Source organism: Ambystoma mexicanum, chromosome 11 (assembly GCF_040938575.1).
Source record: "Ambystoma mexicanum isolate Mex_15411 chromosome 11, UKY_AmexF1_1, whole genome shotgun sequence".
In the NCBI taxonomy this organism is placed as follows: Eukaryota; Metazoa; Chordata; class Amphibia; order Caudata; family Ambystomatidae; genus Ambystoma; species Ambystoma mexicanum.
The window spans coordinates 476,531,087-476,552,035 of NC_090934.1; the positions used below are offsets into that span (position 1 = coordinate 476,531,087).

Consider the following 20,949-nt stretch of genomic DNA (forward strand, 5'->3'; position numbering starts at 1 on the left):
ACTAGGAGTAAGGTGGTCACTACGGTGAGTAACCTTATTATACTCCTACATGCCATCCCCTTTCCTCCATACTTATGGGAGATTCCCAAGCACTCCTCACAGGAATTACGGATGGATGGAAAACTCCTTACTGCAAAAGGTTTTTAAGCACAGCCTGGCCAAACTGAGCATCAGACCTGGAGCTCAGATCCAAACAGTAGTGTTTACAAAAGGCCAATGGGAGGCCCAGGTAGCCGCTTTCGTGATAGTCTCTCAGGGGACATACTTTTGAAAGGCAACAGCAGCTGCCTTGCCCCGTACCAGGTGTGTGTGAACCCCTTTTGGAGTTTGAAGACCTTGAACAGCGTAACACTCCATAATACAGGCAGCGATCCATCTGGAGATAGTTGCTTTGGAGGCCGGCTTACCCTGCGGATTACAGAAGGTCACCAGGAGCGTAGAAGAACTCCTATCTGGACAGAACATCTGAAATTAGAACTTAAGAGCTCTTCTAACGTCCAGGCAATGCAAAACCATCTCAGCCCCTGAGGCTGGATCTGGAAAAAAGACAGGCAAAGAGATTGACTTACTCAGATGAAAATCATAGACCTCTTTTGGAAGGAAAGAAGGATTTGTCCTCAGGACAACCTTATCCTTATGAAAACCAGGAAGGGATGCTCCACCGACAAGGCCTGGATCTCACTCGCACGTCTTGCCGAAGTCACAGCGACCAAGAAGGACACTTTCCACGAAAGTTGCTTAAGGTCTACAGTAGCCATTGGCTCAAAGGGCTTATGACAAAATGCCGTAAGGACTACGTTCAGATCCCACGTCGGATGCGGTTTGCGAACAGGAAGGTAAAGACGCATTAGACCCACAAAGTGCCTTTTAAACACTGGATTTGACAGCGAAAAAGAGCACTGGTCCGTGGATAGGTATGCGGCAACCGCCAAAAGATAAGTCCTGCATGACAAGACATGAATGCCCGATTCTGCTAGGTGAGAGACGAAGGACAGCACTGCGTGGATTGTCACCCCTCTGGGGTCCAGCTGTCTGGCTAAGCACCAGTGGCAGAACTGAAGCCATTTGCTTCTGTATTGGGATCTCGTCAAGGGCTTCCTGGCCGCCTGAATAATGTGCATGTTATAAGCAGACAAGTTGAGGTGTTCTAACGATCTGAACTCAGGCACCAAGCTGAGCGATTGTGGGGAGGAGTGCCACGGCTGCCGATCTCTCTGGTGAAGCAAGTCAGGAACCAACAAAAGCCTGATCGGTGCACACACGGACAGTTGCTGAAGCTCTGAAAACCAAAACCTGGCCGGTCACCACAGTGCTCTGAGCAGAAGAGTACAGCTCACCGTGCCCCTCAGCTTGCAAAGCGTCTGATGAATCATAGGCAGAGGCAAGAAAACATAGGCCCTCATGTTGTGCCAGGATATTTCGAGGGCATCCCCCAGAGAGGAGGCTCCCAGCCAGTTCCTGGAGGCATATCGGGTAAGTTTACTATTTGACGCCGTTGCGAAAAGATCCACTTCTGGAGTGCCCCAACACTGGAATATTTGCAAGAGGACCTCAGAGTTCAGCTCCCACTCGTAGCTGACCATTGTACACCGGCTGAGGGCATCCACAGTAACATTCAGCTGACCCGGGATGTGCACTGCCACCAGCCAGATGCCATGCTGAACCGCCCATTCCCACATCTGAATGGCAAGATCCACAAAAGGAGGGGACTTGGTACCCCCTTGCTTGTTGATATAAAACATGGACACCACATTGTCTGTGCGGATCCGGACTACTTTGTTGACATTGACAGGCTGGAACGCTTTGAGCGCCAGGAGTGATTATGTGAAGGAGTTTGTCCTGGGGTGACCAGAGATCGGAAACCTGAAGACGGTCCAACGTCGCACCCCACCCCAGAAGGGAAGAGTCCGTCATTGTCACTAGCGGGCCGGGGTCTTGAAAGGCCGCGCCCGCCGACAGATTGCTGAGAGACGACCACCACACAAGGTCCGCTCTCATGAAAGATGGAACAGGAATCATTTTGGAGTCTCGGTCCACTGCTTGGCGCCAAGGCCTCGGAAGAGCCATTTGTGTTTGCCTCATCTTGAGACGAGCAAGACGAAGAGCCAGCACACATGAGGCCCAGAGGCCTCTGGAACCACCAGGCTGACATGCTCTCCGACTGCGCAAACACCTGACATGTGGCCAACAGATCTGCCATTCTGGCCCCAGTCAGATATTCTCTGCAGTCGATCGTGTTCCAATGAAAACCCAGGAAAATCAGGTCCTGAGAGACCGTTATGGAGGATTTCCGCCAGTTCACTGACATCCCAAGATGGAACAGGAGCTGGAGGAGAGACTGAAGGCTCAAGGCTGATTGAGGACAAGGACTTTGCAGCAGCCAATCGTCCAAATACGGATACACATGGATACCCTGAAGCCCAAGATAAGCTGCGATAACCGACATCTTTATAAAGACACGCAGTGCCGAGATGAAGCCAAACGGGAGCACTCAGAACTGGAAATGCTCCTCCCCCACGGAAAAACGTAGGTATTTCCGATGCAGACTCCAAATCAGAATATGTATATAAGCATCCTGAAGGTCTACCATTTATTTATTTATTTTACATTCATAAAATGCTCACACAGTCCGCAGGCATCGAGGCGCTGTTACAGGAATTTTTTTTTTCTTAGTTGCGTAATTGTGTGTTTTTTAAAATTTTTTGTCTTAGTTACGTATTTATAACGCGCTTAAACACCCAGATGTTTCTAAGCCCGGACCCGGGGATCGAACCTGTTGTTGCTTCGTGTCGTCTTGCTTCCAAGACGCGCACGCTGCCGCTGAGCTATCCTCCCGGGACCATGCTGAGCCAATCGTCCTTCTGTAAAGAGGACTTTATCTGACAGGGCGTGATCATCATTTCTCTTGGGGTAGAGAGAGATTGAACTGGGAAAGGTCTAGGATGGTGCGCAGGCCAGCCTGGTTGGATTTGGGCACCGTAAACAGCCGGGAGTAGAAACCCTCCCGTCGCTCCCCTAGGGGAACGGGTTCCACCGCTCTGAGATCCAGCAACTTCTGTATCTCAGCTCTGAGGGAGGGTGACCCCGACTGCTGGAAGGGAGGATTGAAGGGTGCTATAGGGGCAAGCGGAAGCCCGCCCGAGCGACTGACAAGACCCACCGGTCCTCGGTGATGGCCTGCCACGCCTCCCAGTGAGACGCAATGTGCACTCCCACCGGGGTCTCGTGCGAGCGCAGAGTAACTTCATTTAGTTGGTTTATCAGTGGCAGCGCCACCTGAACCTGAAGAGGAGGCCGAGGAATGGGAGAAAAACCGGCCCCGTTGCTGCCGTCGGCGCGAATTTCCAGATGGAGTATCGACCCTACGAGACTTCCAATCCAGAAATCCCCTAAAACCAGAGGAAGACCGAAGCTGCGAAGACGTTCTCTGTGCCCTGAAAGGCAGTTTCACCAAGACAGACAAGGACTTGGCGGTCTGGGTGCTGACCTTAGTCTTACTCAGTTCAACATCTGTCGTTGAATGAAAAAGCTCCTTGCCATCAAAAGGCAGGTCCAGAACTTTATCCTGCACCTCTTCAGAGAACTTGGTAGCGTGCAGCCAAGCCTGACGAGAGGTGTCCACGGCAAGCATCAGGTCCCAGGCCGAGGTGTCGGCATGATGCGCCGTGGCCTCCAGCATATCCTGCACCAGGACCCTGGCATCTGACAATCCCGCTTTAAAATCCTCTAGTTTATTAGCAGGAATGAATTCCTCAAACTCTGACAGACCTTTCCACATTTTCATATTCGCCCCCGCTAATACCAGTTCCGCGTTAGCTTGATGTAACTGCAGGGCTTAATTAGCGAAAATCTTCCTCCCCAAAGATTCAAGAAGCTTGTCCTCTTTGGCCAGAACCTGCGTTGCTGCTGTAGAAGACAATGAAGCAGGTCTGGATTGTAATGTAGCAGCAGCCACCACTGTGGAGGAAGGGGGCAGACAACGCTAAGGCCACTTCTTCTGAAGAATGGAGCCTATAACGAGCGTCAATTTTTTTGTCAACAAACAGTCCAGAGTGTGGTTTCTCCCAGACTTTACGGACCTCAGCTAAAACGTCCTTCTGCAAGAACAAGCCGGTACGCTCCAAAGGAGACAAGGTGAACGCCCCCAAAAGCACCCCTTCCTGTGGAGCGGGTGCCTCAGGTACTGGAACATTCAAAAGACACATGTCCAGCACCTGGTCGTGAAAGGCTCTAACCGAGCGGGTCCTCGCTGTCCTGATCCCCCCCCCCCCCCTGTCCGTCGTCCGACACATCCAGATCAATCTGCGCCGCATCTGGCCCTGCTGAAGATTTGTCCACTTGAGACAGTGGAGGCAAGGGAGGGAGAGCCGGCCAGCAAAGGAGGCGCTTGCGGGATCACGGTGCCACAACTGGGACCGACGGTGCAGGAGGGCAATCTCCCTAAACAAACCTCGAAAATACTCCTTCATGGGGTCGGAGTGCATTAGCTTTTGAAATTTACTGAAAAAAGCGTCCTCTGCCGACGTTTTAGGCGGGACTGGAGGAGGCCTCTCAAGGGAGAGGGTTGCCAAGAGGGCCCTTCTCCACTGGTGTCAACATAGATCAAGGGCGCAGATGCCGCAGGAAGTGTGAAGTTGTGCGGTATGGCATCTGAGCGTTCCAGTCATATACTGGACGAAAAGGATGCGCACAAGGAAAATGATATTCACCTGAAAAGCCGCTTCCCCCACCCAGCGCTCATGGCGTAGTTGTAAGGGAGGTATCCAAAATGGCCACTGTAGTCTTGGCGGGAGCAGCCGCCATTTTGTCAACACATGAGAACTGCGACACATGTGGGAGTGAGACAGGGGTCTCCACACATGGGTCAGAGGTTTTCATCTTAGCCTTGACACAAGGACCCTCGGCCGAGCCGGTACTGCGTGGCCTAGAATGTTTCTGAGACATGCCATCAGCCAGAATAGCCTTCAGCGGAAGGACCTCGGCAACGCTGGTAACAGAGGAATTCCGGTCAGAGACCTCACTCCGTGCCCCCTCAACAGAACTGGCGGCACTGCTTGAGCAGGAGTGTTGAGGAGTATACCTCACCGACAAGACCTTCACAGGCCTCTCAGAATTGTCAGTCACCTTCGCCTCCAAAGGAGGGACCTCGGAAACCGAGCCCGGTAAAAGCCCCTTCACAAAAGGGCCTTGAACTTTAGTTCGGTACAGAAAACCTCAACCAAGGCCTCAGGGCATACCCCGGTGTCTTTACGGGAAGCTACAGACAAGGAGACCTCGAAGCAAGCTCCGGTACCCGCCCACTCAGTATAACTGGGCCCACAAATAGCCCCCACAGGAGGGGCCTCGGATTGTAATCCGGTTTCAATCGGCCCCTTACGGAGGCCCTCAGAGAAAACTCTGGTACACTTTTTAGGCCTAAAAGGCACCTCAGGGCAAGCCCCGTTAACAGAGCTTTTGACTCTCCTCTTGGACCGGGAAGACCCCACGAAGGAGTCCCCCGGCCGTGGTTATCTAAAAGTAAAGAACTCACCGGGCGTTTCTTCTTATCATCGATGAAAGCTTGAAAGTGCGTAGCGGGAGTGCGCTGAAACACCTCCTCCCACCGCTCTAAACGACGTTGAAGCGCCGGACGGAAAGGGAATCGCAGTAAAAGCACGAGTCCCACCGGTGGTCCGGGCCAAACACTCTAAACAAAGAGGATGGGGATCCGCCCTAGCGAAGTGTCGGTCACAAGATGAACAATTAGGAAAATCTAACTGAAACAGCATAGACTGACTACCACACGATCGCAAAGCTGGAGCAGGAGAGAAGGACACAGGAAGGAAAAAGTCTTCCAGAGATGCAAGTGCGTCTAGTCCCGATCGAGCAGAGAAAAGGACTGATGGACGATGCGCTGGGGGTGGAGCTAAGGAGGGCGGGTTTACGGCCGCGTGTGGTACCCCGCGTAAAAAGAGAGGGAGGGCACATTTTTGAAAAATGTGATGCTTTTTACAAAGTGCTCCGGTCCCGTCCCACAGGACGCAGGAATGTCCCATAAGTATGGAGGAAGGGGGACAGAAACATAGGAGTAACTGGATTTAAGTTGTGAACAAAGCCCAATGTAGGACAATGATGGCAAAGAAGACAGTCATGCTGTAAGGTAGACATTTTAGGGGTGAAGAATACAAAGTGACTGGAGCAATGGGATTAATCATGAAATATTGCATTGGGAAAACCAGGAATGCCTGAAGTGTCGTCGTCATTCAGGGTTGGGTGTACTGCAACAAAGTATCAGTGTGTGTAGGCCGGATAGATTGGAGCGAAGCCATTTGGTATTGGAATGTAATGAGCTATGTCAAAATGAGTTTCAGATATCAACTGGACAGGGGACCAAACTACCTCACTTCCTATCAATGGATCAACCTCCAGATAGAAGGTGGGGAAACAAAAAACAGATAAGACTGCAGTGTTCATGACGGGACACCTGAGAATAGAGGAATCAGAGGTTAATATTGTATCCTTTCTTCACCACAGTCTACTACAAGAATCCCTTCTTCCCCCAGACCTCAATCTTACCTCAAAGTAATCCCTACTTCCACCAGCCAGTACCTTAGCACACCTGTCCTGTGAATACCACGAGGACACTGATCCTTCACAAGGAAGACAACTGCGGATGGCTTCTAAGTTTCCCGGTTATATCTGTGGAAAATACCTCCCCCACCCCATGAATCTTACACTTTATTAATGAAGTGAGATAGAGGAGTATGAAAGGACCTGGGCCATTGAGCCTATTTTCCAGTTTGCTCAAAATGGGAATGCACTTTAGTGGGGCAAATCCATCTGCATGGGGGAACACCCATAAAAGGACTAGGGAGCACAGCCCACAACTAATAGTGGTCCAGACAAAACTTGCACAGCTGAGACACATTCTTGGAAACAGAGGAACTCGCTAACCCAGGGAAGGATGAGACACTCCTACGCACCCAGCCACACTCACTCAGCATGGGTGACTGTGCAGGATTAGGAAACAGAACCCTTGTAAAATGTTGATGGCACAACGCTGCAGCGCGGGAAGTGAACAGGAGCATAAAAGCGTAAGCTAAGGCTAAACAAATGTATCCAAAAGAAGTGAAAAGGGAACCCGCAAAGAAGGAGAGTAGGGAATAGCAACTTTTTTTATGGTGCCCATGTATCGAAAGACAAATCAAAACCAGAAGTGCTCATTGCCAAGCATCTTACTATTGCCCCATGTCCCGTTTTAGTTTTGGCTATTAGGTGGCGCTTTATTTGTATTCATTTGTTATTTATATAGCGCCTTACGTCAAGGCGCTGTGCATAACCCAATTTACAGTAAGACAGATTTGAAGCATGGTCAAAGAAATAGAAAATGAACAAGGAATTCAATAACAAAATAGTAAAAAGTGAAAAGTAAGATGGTAGTAAAAAACTTTCCAAAGCAATACGGAAAGCAGGATAAGAAACAATAGAACGAAGAGAGGGAGGAAGAACTTTCCAGTGAAAGGGAGCAAGCAAGGAAAAAGAACAAAAAAGTGATTGCGCACAAGGGGGACAGGGAACAAAAAACAAAGATTCAGAACAAAGAACCCAAGAGGAAACATGAAAAGATAAGAAATGCAAGATAAATCGATCAAGGCCACAAAGAGATTTGAATACAATACAGAGAAAGTTGAATTTGAGTCGAGAATGGAAAAATAGCCATCCAAGAGAAGAAAAAGTAGAAATAGAATTGTGAGGAGAAAGCAAATCGAGAAGACAAATAGAAGCGTTAAAGATAGACTTTAGTGGTGCCAAAACTGGAGACAGGAAGAACAAAGTGTAGTGTAGGGCAGTAGAATAACCTAGAGAAAATAAGTGAAGGCATAAAACACATGGTAGCACTAAAAGGTATAAAAGGCCCCAACTTCACAAATATTAAAAAGATTAAAATCAACAGAAACGAGAGGCGATAGAGATTTGGTGAGAGAAGGTACAAGATGAAGACCAGGATTGTGGGCAGTAAGGGAACTGGGAAGGCGAGCAGGAGAAACAGGACAAAAGAAGGAGGGTACAGGGAAGGAATAGTAGAGGCTGGAAAGGAAGGAACTTTAGTTTTGGAGGCATTAAGAACGAGGAATGATCAGGCATCTAAGCTTGAATAGCAGAAAGACAGGCTGAGAGATTTGTGTGAATAGTAGGAGTGAAAGTGGAAAAAGACAAGACAAGTTGGGTATCATCAGCATAGAAGTGATGAGCTAACCCAAAGGAACAAATAATCGCAGCGAGAGGAGAAGTATAAAGAGAAAAGAGAAGGGCCAAGGACAGAACCCTCTGGAACACCTTGAGAAAAGCAGAGAAGCATCAGAGCAGGTTCGGGCCCATGAGACAGAGTAAGTACTTTAACACATCTATAGGCCGAAAAATTTGATTTATAGTACAGCTAAGGAGAAATGGCATATGAAGGGGGTACAAAGCTTGTAAGTGCCATTTTGCTTTTTACCCGCCCATGACTGCCAACAGCCATGTTAATCCCTATACCCACTCCCACCCTCTTCCTGTCCCTCACCGCCCAAAACACATACTCCTAGAATCTCTTGGAGCTAGCTTTATCAAGCATTAAGATCAAAAACTTTGAGCTTGACGTGCCTGTCAGTGTTTTTATTTTTTTAGAGCAGTCTTCTGACTTAATTGGATCTGTAAAGGAACTACTAGTGTAATAAAAATGTCAACTACATCTGCTTTATGCCACTCGACCTATAAGCACTATGGGAGTCTTTCACTGAAGTCCTGTTAAAAACAATCACTTTGGTCTTCGAATCAGGCATTGCTATTATATGCCCTGGCGCTTGCACTATTTTGCAGCTATCATCATCAATGGTCAGTAATTACCACTACAACAGTGCCTGGCAAATGCCTTTCCCATGCCTACCCAAAAGCCAAAACTGTTGGTATTGACAATGCTTGTTATTACTCTCTTGATCCTTGACTTGCAAAAACTTTCCTTTTCTTTCTTTTTTCCCCAACCTGGCAGCGATCTTAGAGTAGTCTCATGCCACAGATTCGATCTTTTCCAGACTTTCATGAACTTTCCCCACTTTCTGCTGTTTTCCCCCAATGTCCCTTCTGCTGTCTGACCGAATCCGGCCAGGGAAGGGGAAACAGAGGTATTTGAAGGAGGCAGAACATGGAGGGAACTATTGATATTGGAGTGGAGAAGGAAAACAATGAGCAGTGATTGGAAAATGGGGTCAGGAAACTCTTTAAGTCAGTGATCATGGACATTTGAACAATAAGGTGAATACCATGGGCAAGAAAGTGTAAAATAAGGATATTTGAGGAGGGATGCTTCTATACCTTCAAAAAGATAGGGTTTGTCTTGATTCACCGGTTTGGACACAGCAGCTTCTACACACTCTAGAATTGGGTGCAGGAACACTTTTCTTATTAAGATTATCGAGTTTAGTTTATTTTGGAATACAATTCCATAAAACAACTAAAACAGTTAATAAAAATACTGAGTACAAAATAGACAAATAGAATAAGAACAGCACTTTTACATCATGATATTAATTATAGTAATAAATGATGTTTCCTTATGATTAGAGCCTGACTAAGACAGCAACACCCAGCCTATTAATGGCAGATCAGCACATAATCAGTAGCATATGGGTGGGCGACATTGTGAAAATCCTACTGCTCTCAAAATTGGTAGAATTGCTTCAGACCGAACTTGGGTATAAGCCGGACAAAAAAACATAAAATGTAGCAGATGTTGACATAGTGCAGGACACATTATACATTTTTGTTCAGTGTCACTGCCAGCCCAGCAGTAACAGTCCTTAAAGGAATAGAATGAAAACGTTCCCTTGTAATTAGGCATCTATCATTGTTCTGATCGCTCCATAAAAAGTAATCCTGGATTTTATTTTTTCCCAAAAGAATTTATCTGCAATTGGCGGGATTTAATAATTTTGTACTCTCCCGTCAATCTTCATAAGAGGACTTTAAGCGTGTTATAAAATCCTCATTGTTTAATTCAAAGTGCAAGGAGCAGAAAAATGCGCTAGTGCATTCATTTTCATAAATGATTTCTTGTCATGTTTAAACCACAGAATAGTAGAAGCACCCGTTTTAGTTAAAATGTTGGTAATGATAAACTGTTTTAAATCTGCATTGGGGTTCGACCAAAGATGTAGCCAGGATCCAAGGGCATATTGTCCTTTAGATAGCCCAGGCCCAACTCTGTGTGCACAGCATGGTTTGGAGCGTATCTTGTAAGGCCCAAGGGTTCATGCGTCTCACCCACAATGTAGAACATCTTTACCAAGCCACTCTTCGATAAACTTGACAGACTGGGTGTCGTATATATAAATTATTCTGACGACACCCAGATCCTCAGACCCCTTTCGGGCAACTTCGTCGGAGACACAGGCCTGGTAAATAGGATATACCTCCTCATTCAGGCATGGATGGCCTCACATGGTCTCTGCTTGAATGACGACAAAACTGAGATCTTGAATTTGGGTTCTGATACCAACCTAAAAAAACTAAGTCCCAGCTACGATGCATTCACTATCGATGGCAAAGTAATCAAATTAGTAACTCAGGTAAAAACACTAGGTTTTTTCCTTGATTGCACTTTATTGCTAAAAAAGCAAGTTAGCTCCATGGCCTCATCTACAGCTTACACGCTCATCTACACGCTAATTTACGTTTTCCCTGGTGTTTTTCGATTACAACGCTCATAGAAAACATACATTTACATGCCTCGAGTTGATAGTAACCTAGATTCTCTTCCATGCCCCCAGCTGCCTAATCCTGGTGTTACAGCCTGTCACCACCCTTGCACCCGGCGAGACACTGCTGTCTTGTGACTGGGTGAGTAACTTTTACAGTTTGAGTATTTGTTCTATATGGTCTCACGCATAGGGTCAAACTTTTACAAGCTGCACTTTTTGCTATTTCAACCACACAGGTGATTATGATTCGATCCTGCTTCACAAGAAGAGCAGGTTAGTGTACTCCCATTTATGTGAGTTAAATGATAGAGTCCTCGAAATACGCTTCAGACCTAATTAGTGTATCCTTATACTTTGTAGGAATTGCAACTGAACTCTGATGAAACTAAAAAACGTCCTGCCCTGAAGATGGAATTTCACTAATCCGAAACGCGTAGGCACTGATTACCCAATAGGAGTGTCTTTAGGAACCCGGAGCAGAGTGAATGTAACTGCTCAGCAGTGGGGCAACACCAAGGTGGTGATTATCCTGCATATAAATTACCCTACCACCGGTATTCTGTAAATGTACACTACATATGTGTGTTCTTTTCTTGACCAAACAGGTTTTATTTATTTTGTCCAGCTCAAATTGAATTTTGTTCGTTGTTTTTTGAACCATTGACCGGTACAAACTTAGCTGTGAATGCGATTAGCATGAACACACTCCAATGGAGTTGTATGTTATCAATTAAATTGATTATATTTTGTTATATTGCCTACTGGGTCTACTTTATATCTGTCCACTCTCAGCTTGATGGTTTCTTGTCTGTAGATTGTCAGATTGACAGAGCCCCAGATATACTGTTAATCCTTTGAATATTAGACAAAACCAATTATAATTCTGTTACAATTTGATTTCTGTCCCTGTATATCTAACTCTCCATACTTGGAGCCTTAAGCATATACAAGGTATAACTTTCACTTGGGACTAGCTCCCATTAGGAGTGCAGCAGAGGGTTACCGACTAGCAATAGTCGGTATGTGTTTTCTGCTCATCTACAGCTTATACATGCAAGCTAATTAGGGCCTGTAGACCATTTATATATACATACAGCTGCATTAAGCTTGCTAACGCATTAATAATGTCTAAACTTGACTACTGTAATGCCTTATATGTAGGCGCCAACAAAATTATCCTCAATAAAATTCAGATACTACAAAATACCACGCTGGGAGCATATTTCGAATCTCAGAAGAGCCCAGCACTGGCTAAAAATCAGTGATGGGCTACTACTCAAAGTGGCATCCCTCACCTTCAAATGCCTCAATAACACTGCTCCTCCCTATCTCGATGCCAGACTGATCAGAAAAATCCCTACTCACCACACTAGATCCTCCAAATACCTCTGCCTAGAAATTCCTAGATTTAGACACTCCAAAGCTGGTTGAACCAGCTTCCCAGTCAAAGCTGCTCTTTCTTGGAATGCCCTGCCCCCCTCCATTAGAGTGGAACAGCCATAGTTTAGTTTTAGACGTTTTTTGCTGAACTGGCTGCAAACTAATGACATTTAATAAACTGTTCACCCACCTGTACCTCTGACCTTTGTACATTCCTGCCAATGATATGTGTATACCTTTTTCTCTTTATTATTGTAAATATCTGGTACTGTGTACAGTGTTTATGATTTATGTAATGACCTGTATACTGTAACTAAGCTTTAAGTATTCTTTTAACTGCTGCACCCAGCTACCATAGGGTTTGGTGCGCATTACCAAATAAATAAACAAACAAACTGCTTAAGAAAGTCCTTCTCCATCCTTAGAAGGGAGGAACCATTGGAGAAATCCTACAAAGTGGCACCTATATTGCTGTATTTTAATCATGTAAACTTTCAAAATCATGTTCAATGGTTGGGATTTACACATTTTCATAAAGCGTATAACACCACCTAAAGCCGGTTTCATCCTGGGTACCGGAAAGCAATATGGGAGCCACCAGTTAAACTAGTAGAAAAACGAATACCAAAGTAATCAAATTCTGATACCTGTCGAATAACACACTGGTTGCTAATCATCTTGGTTATTTTGGCAAATCTCCTATTTAGGGAGCAAACCATAATTGCAGATGTCAGAGTTCACATGAAGATCTAGTTAGTTCAGAAATTGGGTGCAGTCTAATCAAATGCTGTACAGCTCAATGAGTCCGGGCCAGCAGCACAGTGTCACCAGCATAAGCCTATACTGGTAGAGACATTTTACCAATTCAGTGGACATCCGCATCACTCTTTGCAATAAAAGTCAACAGGCCATTAAGAGGTAAAGGAAACAATGAGGCCAACACTCAACCTTGGTGTACTCCTGAAGCCATTGTAAAATAGTGAGTGCAATGGCCGTTGTCTCCCCTTATGAGACATGCTTTCTTGCCCCAATGTAAATTAATCAGGATATTTAAGATCTCCTTTGACAATTCAATGACCTGAGCACAGCCACAATGTCCATGTATTTGGCTTTGGTGTTTCGGAACAGAAAGAATGTTTTTTTTTTTTTTTAAATGGCCGCCCGGGAAGGGAAAACTGAGTCCGATGTCCCTTTCCATGGCAGCCATTCAAAATGAATGTCAAAAGGTAAACAAATAAAATGGGCGCCATGGAAATGGAGAAGGGACTACAAGTAGTCCCTTCTCTACTTTCCATGGTGGCCACTGAAAATAGAAAAAAGTAAACAAGAAAATGGCCGCCATGGAAAGGAGAGAAGGGACTACTTGTAGTCCATTCTTTATTTCCATGACGGCCTGTCGCGGACGCGCTGGAGACAGAAGTGTTCCCAGCGCGTTTGCTCCCAAAATTGACCAAAATGAAGGTAAGTGGGGTTGGGAAGGCGGGAGGGGATTGTTTGGATTGGGGGGGGGCAGAGGGAGGGAAACACTTATCCGAATTCCTGGCGGGAGAAAATGGCAACTTCCAGCCGTGTGGTGGCTCAGAGTGGGGATTACCACCGTTCCGAGCCTCCTCATAGGCTGAGTGGCAGCCACAACCCCCACCGGGAACACAAAGGAAAGGAACGTTGGAAGAGGGATTCCCGGTAGGGTAAAGCCCTGGCGAGGGCCAATCAGATTGCATTTTACAATCCGATTGTCTGTCACCGGGTACTAATTTGCCAAAAGCTGTCTGCAGGTCCATGAAAGCCAAATACACTGGCCCTTTCTTTACATACAAAGAGTGACCAAGTAAATGTTTTGGGCTTGTTCAGTGGCCTTAGCACAAGGCAGATGCCCAGCTGTATATCTGCCACGAGGTTATTTTCCCTCACCAGTTTCTTAAGAAGGACCCTTCTGAAAATTTAGAAGGTCGTGTCGAGGAGAGAAATAGGCCTGTATGCCAAAGGGCTGGCTCAGTTTCCCATTTTAAATTTGGAAAAATTACTGAGAGTTTCCAGGACTCCAGAAACCTGCCTTGAGTGTGGGTGCCCAAATTAGATCAAATATAGAAAAAGATCAGCTGGGACTCCGTCTGGGCCTGAGGAGCGATTATGAGGCTGCTCCAAAATGAACTTGAATATGTTTTGTAATAGAACATTCAAGAAGTGGTAAACTGCTCTCTTTAACCAAGCATACATTTCCTCTCTGATCAGCCAATACTGGGGACTCATTGACAGTTGTATGGTCTGGATCTTTACAAAAGGCAGCAAAGTGATCGACCCAGGCCCGATCCTCAACATTAGTTTCAATTCCTGTATATTTCGGTTTATATAAAGGACCATTGGTCAAAGGTTTTTAATTATTTGAAGTACATGCCTCCACAAGCTCTAACCAGACCGCATTATCTAATTCAGTTTACGACAGGCTATTTCTTTCTTGTAATTGACCCATGTCATAACCACCTCTAATTTTGATGGCTATGGTTTCTTCAGAACTGAACGTAAGCTTGCTTTCATTGCTCTACAATCTTTAGTCAACCAACCTTTCAGGGTAGAATTAGCTTCTGAGGTACAATTAATTTGAATTATTTCACAAATGTTAGTAATGTGATTAATATAGGTAAAATCATGGAAGAATGAGTGTTATTATCCAATAACAAAGAAAAAAGGGAAACCTGAGACCCAAATATTTTTCTATTAATGGAGGGTTTGTTGCTATTAGACCATTTGATGTTTCATTTACAATTTTACACTGTTTATGCACCTTTTAAGCGTGGTAATACATGTATTGCTTTCATCGCAGAGTGCCATTTAATTCGAAGGGGTATGGGATGTTGATCACTAAAGATTTTTAAGACCTCACAGAAAGACTTGATCATAGACCCATCTATTATTTGGAATACAAAAATAATCAATGTTCTGGGATGCCATTGGTTACACACCATTAATTTTTCCAAATGCCAAGAGCCAAGTGTAAAATTAAGGCCATTTGCACAAATACAGGGATCTAACATTGTAGGCTCAGCGATGCCCATAGACACTAATGGATCAAAAATATCCTTTGGAGGACCATTGCCTATTTTTAATTTTAAAATCCCTCCCAAAGCTACCAAACCCTGAGGAGGGCATTCACTTAATATGCAGTCCACCATAAAGTTTTAAAAACGTAATAGACTGCCAATATGATCTTGTGTTTGCGGACTAAAATACAATTTCACTATTACCACAACTTCCCCTAAGTTTGAGTTAATGGGCCTAACGGTTAGAGACCTCTTGAAAAAGATGGCCAACACATCAAACCATCTCCCACTGGCTTTTTTATAACATTTATTGGATAAATATCCATCGAGCCCCAGTTCTTCATGTAACTACGTGTTTCCTCTCAATAATTTTAGGATTGCTCCTTATATTTTCCAGGATAAAAATGAGAGTGGGGCTAGTATAAACCCCAGTGCTCCAGATAAGATTTTGAAGTGGGAGTATTTTACTCCATATTTTTTTAAGCTGGGAGTAAAATGATTTTGTAGGGAACAAACATGCAAGTCTGATTACCAAGAGGAGTATTTCATCAGTGAACAGAAATATGTTTTCCAATCAGGCAGTAATGATAGCAATTTCCTCCTGTGGTACTACGTGCACGTGTGTTGTGTGGTGTGTGTGTGTGTGTGTGTAAAAGCAGGGGCACAAGGTCCTATGTGTCCGTTTCCCATTTTATGTTGGGGGTATTTGTATAGCCTATTTTCTTTTGGGTGTATTTGCCTTTTTTTAACGGAGTAAAAGTGGCTGAATCACCCCTTATCTGTACAGCTGATAAGGCTCTTGTTGAATATCTTTATGTATAACCGATTCGGAAGTTGATCCTTTGGTAGCTTCTGCCAAATTTCTATATACTTTTTAAAAATGTTTCATTAGTGTATTAATAGAAATCACAGGGAAAGCAATGAATTGTTGGCACAAAAAGAATTTACCACTGATAACAGAGCAGAGGACATGGGTCCTTTACAATGGGGTGAAAGAATGTGACTTGAAGAACTGATGTCACAGGTGGAAACATTAACCATGGACAAGGACGGGACAGAATGACCTTGGAACGGGATGGTGGAAAAAATGCTGAATTAAGGATGGAGGGGTGTCAGAAAAGTGCTATAGGGTTGTCCGTTAAGGGTAGGGAAAGAAGAAAACAGAGCGATGCAGTAGAGTGCTATTAAATAGGTTCTTCAGAAAGGAGGAGAACTTAGATGTTGGATTTAAATAGTGGTAGAGTTGGAGTAGTACAGAGAGGGAAAGGAAGAGCATTCCAGAGCAGGGGAGCGCAGAGAGAGAGATAGCTTGAGTGGTGGAAAGGAGGTGCGCCGAGGATGATCTTAATGAACGAGGAGGAGAGTAGAGAATGAGATGAGCAGATAGGTATGGTGGGGTAAGTCCATGGATAGTTTTGAAGATGAGAAGAAGTTCATACTTAGCCCATTGTTTCATAGACAGCCAGCCAATCTGGGCAGAGAAGGTAGAGGTAACGCGAGAAAGGTTGAAAAGAGTGCGTATCGCTGTTAGGGAGAATTCTCTGTCTAGGCTGAACTTCCTAACCTAGTGAGTCCCCCAGCAGCTTTGCTGGATTTCTGGAGTTTGTTTTTTTCTCCTGCCAAGAGTGAGACTCTTTTTCTCCCACTCTTGGACATGATTTGTGGTGTTCCTTTGAATGTTAATGTGTTTCATGGGCTATGGGGTCTTTTACTCCATAGGGTCTCATATGTTTTTTTATGTGTGTTACACCGCACCCTCCGTGCAGTAACACCGGGGTGTCATAGTGACCCCCCACCATAGACTACTGTCTCCCAGGGCATGTAAAGTCACCATTGGCTTTACTAGTCCCAAATTACTAACAGAACCAGTACAAACCATCATATTGTGGACGTACTGGTAGGGGCAATTCGATTGCCCCTGGGTCTGTTGTTCGAGGGGGTACTGTCCCATCCCCCCTCGTCGAGTTTTGGCTGGTGGCAGTGGATACTACTTTTTATATTCAACCGCGAATATTCCTCTATGGGATTTTCCCATTGTTCGAGGCTAATACTTTTTTAACATAGCCTCTAACATACCGCCGGTTTATTTATTTAATATTAATTCACCGGTTGGTATTTTTTGCCAGAACTCGGTTTTAAAATGGCGTTTGTGTTCGCCTCTGTAACTCCAAACCAAAGGTTGAGCCCTTTGCTCCACTTTTGGCGGGCTTCTACACAGAAGCCCTCCAAAGTGGTGCCACTCTGTCTGGGTACCACAGGGGGTGTGGGAGGGGCTTTAGGCACCCTGGACTGAGTTGACTTGGCAACTCAAGTCGCACTCTTGTGCGATTGGCCCAAGTGGTGAGCCAGCCGGCTCACCACTTAGCATGTTTGATTGACAGCTAGGCTGAATGAATGGGGGTTTCTTGCATAAAAGCAGGGCTTTTGGGACTGGAACTTCAGAAGTCGCCACAGGACCTGAAAATCCGACGAGGGAGAAGCTGAGCCGACCTGCTACGACGACACCACCGGTGGAGCCCTGCTGAACCGACTCACCACTTCCCAACGACAGAGGAGATCTCCCTGCTGGAGAGTCTTCTTGCCTTGACTGGTGGGCACAACCAGTTTACCCTCTTTTCTCGCATCCCAGGATGTCTTGTGGTCGAATTGCCCGTGCCAAGCACCCCGGCAACCGGATAGCAACTTACCACTGGACCGCGAATAAAAGGACCGCTCCTTTTAATTGAGAACTCTGCGGCTGGTTTCTTCCCTGGCAGTGCAACGGACTCCTGTTTTCCTCCACGATGAGATCCTCTCTTCCCCCAGACGAAGCACCGACTTGCACCTGCTGCCAGGAACAACTGCCCCCGCTGGAGCGTTCTCACCATTTTCAGGTACCGTGTCCGCCAGGCCTCCCTTTCTAAAGATTGCAACAAGGTAACAATAATCCCTTAACCTTCTGGACTGGGCTGGCTGCCTTGACCATCTAACTGGTCCCTTTCTGTTGGTCCAACTCTTTCTGAAACTCTTGCGAGACTTTTGGGCACTTTCAACCATGTGACCTTGGACACATTTCGTCCGGAGCCTCTTAAAGTGGGTCCGGCCTTGTTAACTTTGACTTTACGGTTTTAATCTGCCTTCTTCTCCTACTGTGTTCTTATGAAAGTGTTGGGATCTGTTTCTATCTTTGCTCTGCCTTTCTCCCCCTTTTTAACCGATTGATTAGAGTGCCATCTTCGTTAAGCGCTCCCCGCTGTCTGAAAATAAGTGTTGCTTTACTTAAGACTTGTCTAATAATCGTTGAAGGGAGTGTATATCTTTTAGTGACCGTGTTTTTGAACTGCTTAATATTGGTGCCAGTGTGTTTAACTAGATGTGTTTTTAAATAAATAATTATATCTCTTTTACACCAAGCTCTGGTCAGTGTCTGCTTGTTCTACTGTGTTCTTTTGACCTATTGTGAATACTATGTATACTGCCTAACTCTTCTTGAGAGAAGTCTGACTGCTTAGCCACAGCTACCAGGTAAATCTGGGTGGTACAGACTGCTACCAATTGGGTTTACTGCCAACCACCTTAAATCTTTTGCAGTGGTCCCAGATGGAACTGCACAGGTTTCTGCCTAACAATCGCGAAGTTGAGGACTTTGCCCAGAGGTGAAAAAGCATAGAGGAGACGGGCACAAGAGGGGATGTTTCTTCAGGCAGTCAATTGTAACAAATCTAGAGAATTCGCCCCTTTTTCCTAAAGGGGAGCCACCCTCACTAGGATCGACACCCCTTTACACAAGGTATTGTCTGCTTACATGGGAGTAAGAAATGGCAACATGACCTCAACGTTTTTGGCTCAAGGTAATGCTGAACTTTCCATATGCTTGACAATCTGTGGTGAACAATATGCCTCTTTTAAATACCGGAGCAAGAAAGGGCCAACAACCCTTGAATGTAGGAGGAGAAACCCAACGACAAGGTGACCCTCAGATGTGAGAACGCTGGCAAGGGCAGAGCCTCACAGACCAGCGGAGTTAACGGCAGAGCTGAAAGAAGCGGAAGCAATCGGAAGCCTGAGGGAGACGCGGTCTGTCAAGCAAGGAAGTGTGTGATGCCTAGGTGGCAAAGGCTGCATGAAGCGACCAGCACCTGGAGGGGCGTCCACGTACAGGGCATGGTGGGCCCAAAGCCTGCAAACACACACCAAGTCCAGGGACGAAGGGAGGACTGGGTCCTCTGCTCTCAGACCGAGTGCTAACAAGAGAGAACGAGAGAGAGAGAACGAAGACCGCTCGTATCCAGTATGGAAGTGGCTGCAGTGACTGTATTAACGAATCACCAGTCTCATTTGTAAAATAGCTGGATGATAGCAAATCAAGCTTGGCTGCTTCTAGAGCCATTTCTGCCAGTAGCATTCTTTCTTCGAGTTTTCCTGTAATTTCTTGAAGTTAGGTATACCGTAGGGACTGAGACTAGATTTTGGTTTAGTGCCACCCCTCCCTTTCTTGTTTTCTTCCTAGAGGCACCCCTCTTGAAGTCATTTGCTTCGCAAATTCCCATTGTGCAGTGTAATATGGAAAAGAATGGCTACCGCCGGCAGTTACGGACTTAAAGGACTATAAAGTGCAAAGGTGCAGATGTTCACAGTTCTTAGAAATGCCAAATATGGAAGGTGCTTGGTCTAAAGTGCCACCGTGTAGCAGTGCACAGAGGCAATACACAAAGAGCTAAGCACAATAGTAATAAACCATAACAATCTGTTAAGCTCAAGGGGCAAGGCGTGCCAAAAATGTACTGTACTCGCAGCATCTTCACACACCGACTTCAATGGTGTCAATAGAGACTCTTCCATGCCGCAGGGAAGTGACAGAATTGTTATCATCCAAGACACAACAGTGAGAACCGAATAGGAACTGATGAAATAAAGCACCTTTAAGCAAAGACGCGGGACCAGCCGGTATCGGCATCCCAATCCGCTTGCAATTCAATTTCTATCGTGCAGAGCCTCCATGCCCAAGTAGCAATTCAGGTAGAGGGATGCAATCCTGAGAGAGCCCTGCTTCTTGTTGACAACCTGTACTCCAGGACAGAAAAGTAGAGAAAATAAGGAGTGCTGTACAAAGTAAAGAAATTGCTGAGAAAAAAAGAAAAAGAATTAGACGTACAGCACAAATAATGCAGAGATCACAGTATGCAGTGGTGCTCAGCGGGAAAAAGAATGTGACCCTGCCTGCTCCGCGGAGCCAATTAAGCAGAGTGTGGAAGCATGCCTCAGGACCCTTTTCTGCAGCGATCACTACGGGAAAGAGCCTGCACTGTTGCCCACTCAAGATTATCCATTGACATAGAACACTGCATCATTGATAACCTAATAGCAGATTTGCACTTTTTATTATGCACAGCTGGCTACGTTGATATAATTCTTCTTCCTAAAGGTGCTTTTAACTAGAGATATTCCCTTGTGGTGTAGTGATGGAAAGGTCATGCGTTAAACTAGCCATGGTGTCCTGGGGGTGGGGACTCAGCAGGGCAGCTTCAGGGTGGCAATCTATTGTATTCAAGAGAGTTCATCGGTAGCAAGGAGACACTCTTCTTTACTACACTGCCACATACTGGAAACTGATGCACCGAACAGTAACAGAAGCCATTTGTATTCTCATTCGATTATTTTCTTAGCTTAAGAGACCTGAATCAGGGATCCATACATGGCATTTTGTATAGATACCCTCAGGCATATAAAGCTACCATGCATAATCCTCAGAAGAAGGTGGTTGATGGGTGTGAGAGGTGTGGGTGGCTGTGTGCGCGTGCACTTCTAGGTTTGGGAGGATATTTGAGCTATTGTTC

General features: G+C 45.6%; 1 protein-coding gene across 2 annotated transcripts in view; it reads right to left on the minus strand.

Moving 5' to 3' along the window:
• Window positions 1–20,949, minus strand: part of ACCS (1-aminocyclopropane-1-carboxylate synthase homolog (inactive)) — a 1,238,632-nt gene that overhangs the window by 1,076,702 nt on the left and 140,981 nt on the right. The window lies entirely within an intron of this gene.